The sequence below is a fragment of the Artemia franciscana genome, unplaced genomic scaffold, assembly GCF_032884065.1.
Source record: "Artemia franciscana unplaced genomic scaffold, ASM3288406v1 Scaffold_3656, whole genome shotgun sequence".
Classification (NCBI taxonomy): Eukaryota; Metazoa; Arthropoda; class Branchiopoda; order Anostraca; family Artemiidae; genus Artemia; species Artemia franciscana.
Window position 1 is genome coordinate 15166 of NW_027064250.1, and position 10274 is coordinate 25439.

Here is a 10274-nt window from a genome sequence, read left to right on the forward strand (position 1 = left end):
AGTTGACGCGTGCGGGAACAGCAGAATCGCGAATTCCTGTAGTTTGAATTTATTTTAAATCAGTAAAGGGGTAAGGTAAGTCTTCCAGATCTGGAATAAAGTTTTCACGAGTCCTTGTTTTAGTAAGACATCACCTGGGTGTGCTCGTTGCCAGTTCACGAGCTTCTACTCATAAGATTATTTCAGTCCTTTATTTACTACCCTGTCAAGGGACTGCGGAACATGAGATGCATAGGCAGGCAACATGAAGATAAGGCTATTTTCTGAAGCGAGCTCCATCAGAGCCAGAGATAGAAGTGCTTTTCCTTTCACCTGAGACTTTTAAAACAGATGTAGAAGAGGTCCACCGTAATCCATCCTTTCTTAGTAGCTGAAAAACATACATCTGGATGGTCTTTAATGGGTAGCAATGAACTCTAATTGCTCCTCCCTGAGAAGACTACCATTAGTGGCCACTAATACATGCAAGCACAGTTGTGTTTCCACGTCCATTGCCATAAAATTGCGTATTGCTGGGGATCTTTTCAAGCCAGCTTTTTTAAGATAATAAGGGTCGGGACAAACAGAATTTTCGCCCTAGATTTTTGAATATTCTGGTTTTTGTCAGCTCTCATCCTTCAAAATGTCAAGCTATTCTCCTTTTTTTTATGGCACTTGGGATCTACCAAGTGACATATAGCGATCGCAAATTCTGCCACTCTGTCGGTCTCTCTGTCAGTCTGTCTGTCCTAGTTTTGCTACTTTAGGCACTTCCAGGTAAACTAGGACAATGAAATTTGGCAGGCGTATCAGGAACCAGACCACATTGACCTCGGCATGCTTTCTTTTCTTACTTTCTCTATCAGCCACAAGTTTTTTGGCATAAACTCTTTGAGCATCTTCCTCGACTGTTGCCATTGTAAGTTCATCAGTCATTTTACAGTTAAACATTAATAGATTTCTCCATGAACGAATGTCTTAAATACCTTTAATGACGTCACCGTCATAACAAACATGACGACAACTAACTTCATGACGTCAGTCGACACACAAACGTGAAGTCACTCGACAGACACACACACACACACAGACAGCTTATTTTTATATATATAGATAGATATAATTCTAAAATTGTCAGGTAATTTTCTATTTTGAAATAAAAACTAAAAATTATTGCTCAGACAACATAAATATTTTTGATATTTACATAATAGCTTTAGTGGTTCTGGACTGAAAACTAAATATGCTAATCAAAATGGGAATTGCAATCTTTTAGGTCGAAAAGGCAGATCCATTGGAATCATGAGAATGCGTGGAATAAGAAAAGCCTCACCCTCAAAAGGCCCTGTCAAGATTGTTGCCTCTATTACGTTATAACAGACATAACACGTCATTTGTGTCCCGGTGTCCCGGTCTGTAGTTTCGTTAGTCGACAAACATGACGTCAGACGACAAACAGCTCAATCCTTATAATGACGTCAGTCGACAAACATGACGTCAGTCGACACACAAACATGACGTCAGTCGACAGACAGACAAACAACTTATTTTTATATATATAGATATATGTTTTTAACTACGTAAAACTTGCGAATATACAACATTCTTTGCTGTCCCATCGTCTGTGCATATAAATAGATTGTCAGGTTTACCGACTCTTGAACATGCAACGCATAATGGTCCATGGAAAAACAATCCGTATTCAGATCTATACCTCATGATTCTATTGATTGCCCTTGAGCTTTGCTGTTTTTAAGCAGAAGCACTAAATTATTATTTTTGTGGAAAAGATGATATATATAAATATATATATATTTTTTCTTTTTAGTTTTTTTGTAGTTTTTACCTTTTTTAGTTTTTTTCTTCTTTTGTATTAATGCTAAAGCCAAAGTTCAAACCTGGAGCCTCTCGGACCCAGAACCTGAAACATAACGCTTTACCAACTCAGCTACTTCGGCGTGAATACATTCGTTTTGAGCAGCTTCCTCGGGTGTTGCCATTGTAGGTTCTTCAGTCATTTTACAATTAGAAATTTCTCTTTCAACGGTCTTCTTACAATTAAAAATTTGTCTTTGAACAATATTCTTAAATACCTGGGTCCTGGTCGTCATTTATATTGCCTGTGTCCCGGTCGTCATTTGTGTCCCGGTATCTCAGTCTGTAATTTCTCCTTGAGGGTCCCGGTCGTTATTTATATTCCCTCTGTCCCGGTCGTCATTTGTGTCCCGGTCTGTAATTTCTCTTTGAGTGTTTTTTCTTTTTAGTATTTTTTAGTTTTTTACATTTTTTCTTTTTTCAGTTTTCTTTTTCTTCTTTATTTTTCAGCTTCACTATGAAATACATATCGCCGAACCTTTGTTTTTTTAACTAAAATCTGGTAGGCATTGATGACCTTATCCAAGTCAAGATCCCAAACCCAATCATCATCGCTATCATTTTCAGTTTTGATGTTTTGACTCTCGCTGTCCAGGTGGATCTTCATCTAACTGCGCGGTTTTGCGTTCTTTAGCCTCAAGCCTGTTTCCTTGCTGTTCTTTTGATTCCTCAGCACGCTTTCTTTTCTGACTTTCTCTATCAGCAGCAAGTTTTCTGGCATAGACTCTTTGAGCATCTTCATCGGCTTTTGCCATTGTAAGTTCATCAGTCATTTTAAACTTAAACATTAATAGATTTCTACGTGAACATATATGTCTTAAATATCTTTAATGACGTCACCATCATAGCAAAAATGACGACAACTAACTTCATGACGCCAGTCGACACAGAAACATGACGTCACCTGATCCACAGACAGACAACTTATTTTTATATATATAGATAGATATAATTCTAAAATTGTCAGGTAATTTTCTATTTTGAAATAAAAACTAAAAATTATTGCTCAGACAACATAAATATTTTTGATATTTACATAATAGCTTTAGTGGTTCTGGACTGAAAACTAAATATGCTAATCAAATTGGGAATTGCAATCTTTTAGGTTGAAAAGGCAGATCCATTGGAATCATGAGAATGCGTGGAATAAGAAAAGCCTCACCCTCAAAAGGCCCTGTCAAGATTGTTGCCTCTATTACGTTATAACAGACATAACACGTCATTAGTGTCCCGGTCTGTAGTTTCGTTAGTCGACAAACATGACGTCAGACGACAAACAACTTCATGACGACATACAGCTCAATCCTTATAATGACGTCAGTCGACAAACATGACGTCAGTCGACACACAAACATGACGTCAGTCGACAGACAGACAAACAACTTATTTTTATATATATAGATATATGTTTTTAACTACGTATAACTTGCGAATATTCAACATTCTTTGTTAAGAATAGAAAATTACTTGACAATTTTAGAATTATATCTATCTATATATATAAAAATAAGTTGTCTGTCTGTGGATCAGGTGACGTCATGTTTCTGTGTCGACTGGCGTCATGAAGTTAGTTGTCGTCATTTTTGCTATGACGGTGACGTCATTAAAGATATTTAAGACATATATGTTCACGTAGAAATCTATTAATGTTTAAGTTTAAAATGACTGATGAACTTACAATGGCAAAAGCCGATGAAGATGCTCAAAGAGTCTATGCCAAAAAACTTGCTGCTGATAGAGAAAGTCAGAAAAGAAGGCGTGCCGAGGAATCAAAAGAACAGCAAGGAAACAGGCTTGAGGCTAAAGAACGCAAAACCGCGCAGTTAGATGAAGATCCACCTGGACAGCGAGAGTCAAAACATCAAAACTGAAAATGATAGCGATGATGATTGGGTTTGGGATCTTGACTTGGATAAGGTCATCAATGCCTACCAGATTTTAGTTAAAAAAAACAAAGGTTCGGCGATATGTATTTCATAGTGAAGCTGAAAAATAAAGAAGAAAAAGAAAACTGAAAAAAGAAAAAATGTAAAAAACTAAAAAATACTAAAAAGAAAAAACACTCAAAGAGAAATTACAGACCGGGACACAAATGACGACCGGGACAGAGGGAATATAAATAACGACCGGGACACTCAAGGAGAAATTACAGACTGGGATACCGGGACACAAATGACGACCGGGACACAGGCAATATAAATGACGACCAGGACACAGGTATTTAAGAATATCGTTCAAAGACAAATTTTTAATTGTAGGAAGACCGTTGAAAGAGAAATTTCTAATTGTAAAATGACTGAAGAACCTACAATGGCAACACCCGAGGAAGCTGCTCAAAACGAATGTATTCACGCCGAAGCAGCTGAGTTGGTAAAGCGTTATGTTTCAGGTTCTAGGTCCGAGAGGCTCCAGGTTTGAACCTTGGCTTTAGCATTAATACAAAAGAAGAAAAAAACTAAAAGAGGTAAAATTTACAAAAAAACTAAAAAGAAAATATATATATATATATTTATATATATCATCTTTTCCACAAAAATAATAATTTAGTGCTTCTGCTTAAAAACAGCAATCGAATTGATGCCTCCTGATACGCAACTATCAACAAAGTGGCAATCGTTGTGGTCGGTGATCAGTTCTTACCTCGAGATAATATTCTTTATAGGCGAAACAATCAGTTGACAAGAATTGCTTAAACTCATCGATGCTACGATGCCCTACAATATCCTGACGAATATAAATGACGCCCGGGACACTCAAATAGAAATCACAGACTGGGACACCGGGACACAAAGGACGACGGGGACACAGGGAATATAAATGACGACCCGGACACAGGGACACAACTACAACTGGGACACCGGGGGGCACAGGGGGATATATAAATGACGACGGCAAGAACTAATATGGCGCGTAACGACTTACGCGCGCGGGGGGGGGCGCGAAGCGCCCCCAGCAACTAGGCGTTGGGGTGGCGCGAAGCGCCACCCCAACAGCTAGTATATATATATAAATAAGTTGTTTGTGGGTTATGTCTGTCTGTCTGTCTGTCCGCATATGACGTCTGAATTATTTCATCATATACCAATTCAAAAACGAAAGTATACAAGCTGATGTAGCTAAGTCGGTAACGCGGTATGTTCCAGGTTCTAGGTTCAAGAGATTCCAGGTTCGAACCTTAAATACAAAATAAGAAAAAAACTAAAAAAGGTAAAAACTACAAAAAAACTAAAAAGGAAAAAAACTAAAAAAAACTAAAAAAGCTAGAATACTAAAAAAAAATAATAAAAGTTAAAAAACTAAAAACTAAAAAAGGAAAAAAAAACTAAAAAAACGTAAAAACTACAAAACTAAAACCTAAAAAAAACTAAAAAAAGGTAAAAACGAAAAAAAACTAAAACGAAAGAAAAACTAAAAACTAATAAAAAAACTAAAAAAACTAAAAACTGAAAAAGAAAAAAGACTAAAAAGAAAAAAGAAAAAAACTAAAAAAGCTAAAAAAAAAAAGGGTAAAAAACAATAATAAAACTAAAAGACACAGGGACACAACTACAATGGCGCGTAACTAATATTGGTAGAGCGTTATGTTTTAGGTTGCAGATCTGAAAGGTTCAACCCTGAATACAAAAGAAGAAAAAAAACTAAAAAAGGTAAAAACTACAAAAAAAACTAAAAAAAAGAAAGAAAAACTAAAAACAAAAATTTTATTTCATAAACCAATTCAAAAACGAATTTATTCAAACCCGAGTAGCTGAGTTGGTAACGCGTTATGTTCCAGGTTCTAGGTCTGAGAAACTACAAAAAAAAAATATATAAAAAAATAAAAAACTAAAAAAAACTAAACCAATGTAAAAACTACAAAATAAAACTAAAAAGAAACAAAAGAAGAAAAAAAATAAAAAAGATAAAAACTACAAAAAAAAAAAAAAACAAAAAAAAAAAATTATTTCATAAACCAATTCAAAAACGAATGTATTCAAACCCGAGTAGCTGAGTTGGTAACGCGTTATATTCCAGGTTCTAGGTCTGAGAAACTACAAAAAAAAATTTAAAAAATAAATTAAAAAAACTAAAAAAAAACTAAAACAAGGTAAAAACTACAAAAAAAAAACTAAAAAGAAAAAAACTAAAAACTAATAAAAAAAATTAAAAAAAATAAAAAAGAAAAAAAAGAAAAAAAGGAAATAAAATGAAAAATAAAGGAGAAAATCAAAACTAAAAAAAAATAAAAAGGTAAAAACTACAAAAAAACTAAAAAGAAAACAGAAAAAAAAACTAAAAAAAAGGTAAAAACCAAAAAAACTAAAAAGAAAAAAGGAAAAAAAAAACACAAAATTTATTTCATCATATACCAATTCAAAAACGAATGTATATACAGACCGGGACACAGTGACACAAATGACGACCGGGACGCCGGGGGCACAGGGGGATATCTAAATGACGACAGGGGCACAGGGAATGTTCGATTAGCAATCACCATCAACTCACCATCAAAGCTCAAGGGCAATCATTAGAATCATGAGGTATAACTAAAAAAAACTAAAAAAAAAGGTAAAAAACTAAAAACTAAAAAAAAAGACCAATTCAAAAACTAATGTATATACAGACCGGGACACAGGGAATATAAATGACGACCGGGACACTCAAAGAGAAATTACAGACTGGGACACCGGGACACAAATGAAACCGGGACACAGGGAAGAAAAAAGAAAAAAAAAACTAAAAAAAAAGTAAAAACCAAAAAAAAAACTAAAAAGAATATAAATGACGACCGGGACACAGGGACACAACTACAACGGGGACGCCGGGGGTTACAGGGGGATATATAAATGACGACGGGGACATAGGGAATGTTCGGTTAGCAATCACCATCAACAAAGCTCAAGGGCAATCATTAGAATCTTGAGGCATAAATCTGAATACGGATTGTTTTGTCCATTGAGAATTATATGTTGCATGATCAAGAGTCGGTAAACCTGACAATCTATTTATATGCAAAGACTGTCCGCATATGACGTCTCAATTATTTCATCATATACCAATTCAAAAACGAAAGTATACAAGCTGATGTAGCTAACTTGGTAACGCGGTATGTTCCAGGTTCTAGGTTCAAGAGATTCCAGGTTCGAACCTTAAATACAAAAGAAGAAAAAAACTAAAAAAGGTAAAAACTACAAAAAAACTAAAAAGGAAAAAAACTAAAAAAGCTAGAATACTAAAAAAAACTAATAAAAGTTAAAAAACTAAAAACTAAAAAAGAAAAAAAAACTAAAAAAACGTAAAAACTACAAAACTAAAACCTAAAAAAAACTAAAAAAAAGGTAAAAACGAAAAAAAACTAAAACGAAAGAAAAACTAAAAACTAATAAAAAAAACTAAAAACTGAAAAAGAAAAAAGACTAAAAAGAAAAAAGAAAAAAACTAAAAAAGCTTAAAAAAAAGGGTAAAAACCAATAATAAAACTAAAAGACACAGGGACACAACTACAATGGCGCGTAACTAATATTGGTTGAGCGTTATGTTTCAGGTTGTAGACCTGAAAGGTTCAACCCTGAATACAAAAGAAGAAAAAAAACTAAAAAAGGTAAAAACTACAAAAAAAACTAAAAAAAAGAAAGAAAAACTAAAAACAAAAAATTTATTTCATAAACCAATTCAAAAACGAATGTATTCAAACCCGAGTAGCTGAGTTGGTAACGCGTTATGTTCCAGGTTCTAGGTCTGAGAAACTACAAAAAAAAATTAAAAAAACTAAAAAAAACTAAAACAAGGTAAAAACTACAAAAAAAAACAAAAAAGAAAAAAAAACTAAAAACTAATAAAAAAATTAAAAAAAACTAAAAAAGAAAAAAAAGAAAAAAAGGAAAAAAACTGAAAAATAAAGGAGAAAAACAAAACTAAAAAAAAAACTAAAAAGGTAAAAACTACAAAAAAACTAAAAAGAAAACAGAAAAAAAAACTAAAAAAAAGGTAAAACCCAAAAAAACTAAAAAGAAAAAAGGAAAAAAAACACAAAATTTATTTCATCATATACCAATTCAAAAACGAATGTATATACAGACCGGGACACAGGGACACAAATGACGACCGGGACGCCGGGGGGCACAGGGGGATATCTAAATGACGACAGGGGCACAGGGAATGTTCGATTAGCAATCACCATCAACTCACCATCAAAGCTCAAGGGCAATCATTAGAATCATGAGGTATAACTAAAAAAAACTAAAAACAAAGGTAAAAAACTAAAAACTAAAAAAAAGACCAATTCAAAAACTAATGTATATACAGACCGGGACACCGGGACACAGGGAATATAAATGACGACCCGGACACTCAAAGAGAGATTACAGACTGGGACACCGGGACACAAATGACGACCGGGACACAGGGAAGAAAAAAGAAAAAAACTAAAAAAAAAGTAAAAACCAAAAAAAACTAAAAAGAATATAAATGACGACCGGGACACAGGGACACAACTACAACGGGGACGCCGGGGGGCACAGGGGGATATATAAATGACGACGGGGACATCGGGAATGTTCGGTTAGCAATCACCATCAACAAAGCTCAAGGGCAATCATTAGAATCTTGAGGTATAAATCTGAATACGGATTGTTTTGCCCATTGAGAATTATATGTTGCATGTTCAAGAGTCGGTAAACCTGACAATCTATTTATATGCACAGACAATGGGACAGCAAAGAATGTCGTATATTCGTAAGTTTTACGAAGTTAAAAACATATATATATATATATATATATATATATATATATATATATATATATATATATATATATATATATATATATATATATATATATATATATATATATATATATATATATATATATATATATATATATATATATATATATATATATATATATATACATATATATATATATATATATATATATATATATATATATGTATATTCACAGGTGGAACATAGGGACACAACTACAATGGCGCGTAACTAATATGGCGCGTAACGACTTACGCGCGCGGGGGGCTTGGGGGGGGGGGGGGCGCGAAGCGCCCCCACCAACTAGGTGTTGGGGTGGCGCGAAGCTCCACCCCAACAGCTAGTATATATATATATTGCGGCATGCCTAAGTCTGGGACTATAAATGGTCTGCGGCTACGTTCTAAACGTTTTTTTGCTAAAGTGTTAAGAAAACATAAGGTTGATCTTATTGAGAAAAACGCTCATAAAATTGCAGAGAACCCTTCGAAGCTCTGGAAAAAATTTGAACGCCCTTGTGAACACATTGGTGCAAATAATATTCCTGAGCCTGAGTGGATAAATTATTATAAGCATGAGTTTTCTTCTCCCGATCCTGCTCTTGAGTCAAAATTTGAAAAAGAATTAAGTGCTTGTCTGAAGAAACACGAACCCTCGACATTTATTATTAAGCCAAGTGATGTATCGTTTTATTGTCAAAAACTAAAGAAAAGAAATTCTGCGGGAGTTGATGGAATTACTGCCAGACATTTTGATTATGCAAGTGCTCTTCTTTTTAATCATTTATCTCTACTTTTTCAAATGTCTATTGAAAACGGAGTTGTTCCTTATCAATTTACAGTTGGTCAAATAACCCCTATCCCGAAAAAAGGCAAAAAGGATTTTACTTCGTGTGATTCGTTCCGACCTATAACAGTTTCTTGCACTATTTTTAAATTGTTCGAGTCAGTTATTTTGGATGAAATTGTTTCTAAATGTTATGTCCCACCCCACCAGTTTGGTTACCAAAAAGGTATTAGCCGGGAGCATGCCCTTTTTGCTTTAATGAATGTTCTTGCTGATGCAGAAAGAAGTAGATCCCATATTATCCTTTGTGCTTTAGATGTTGCTCGTGCTTTCGACTCTTGTATCTTTTCCCAAGTTTTATTTGAAGCGTATAAAAGAGGGGTAAATTTTTGTATAGTGAAGTGCCTTCTGTATATGTACCATCACCTTAAGGCGAAGTTAAAGGGGGGATCTTCCCTTTTTAATATTTTGAAAGGAGTCCGTCAAGGTGGCCTTACCTCACCTTCTTTATTTAATAACTCTGTTTTAAATGCCCAAAATTCTGTTAATTTTAGTTGTATTCACCGTGGATTTAACTTGTCTTTAATAACTTTTGCAGATGACGTTTTGAATCTAAGCCGTACTTTTAGTGGATGTGAAAACGCGTTTAATCAGCTTTATAATGAATATAAAAATATTGGGCTTTCTTTCAATGTTGATAAAACTGCTGTTGTAGCTTTCAACTTTAAAGAGACAAATGGCCCTATTTCTTTATCTTTAGCTAATGTTCATGTCCTCCTTTCTCAAAAATTAGTTTACCTTGGAATGCCTATTGGAAAAAATATGAAAGAAACTGTGAATTTATCCCTAGAACTTTTGAAGAAAAAACTGAGAATTGCTTATGCTTCAATT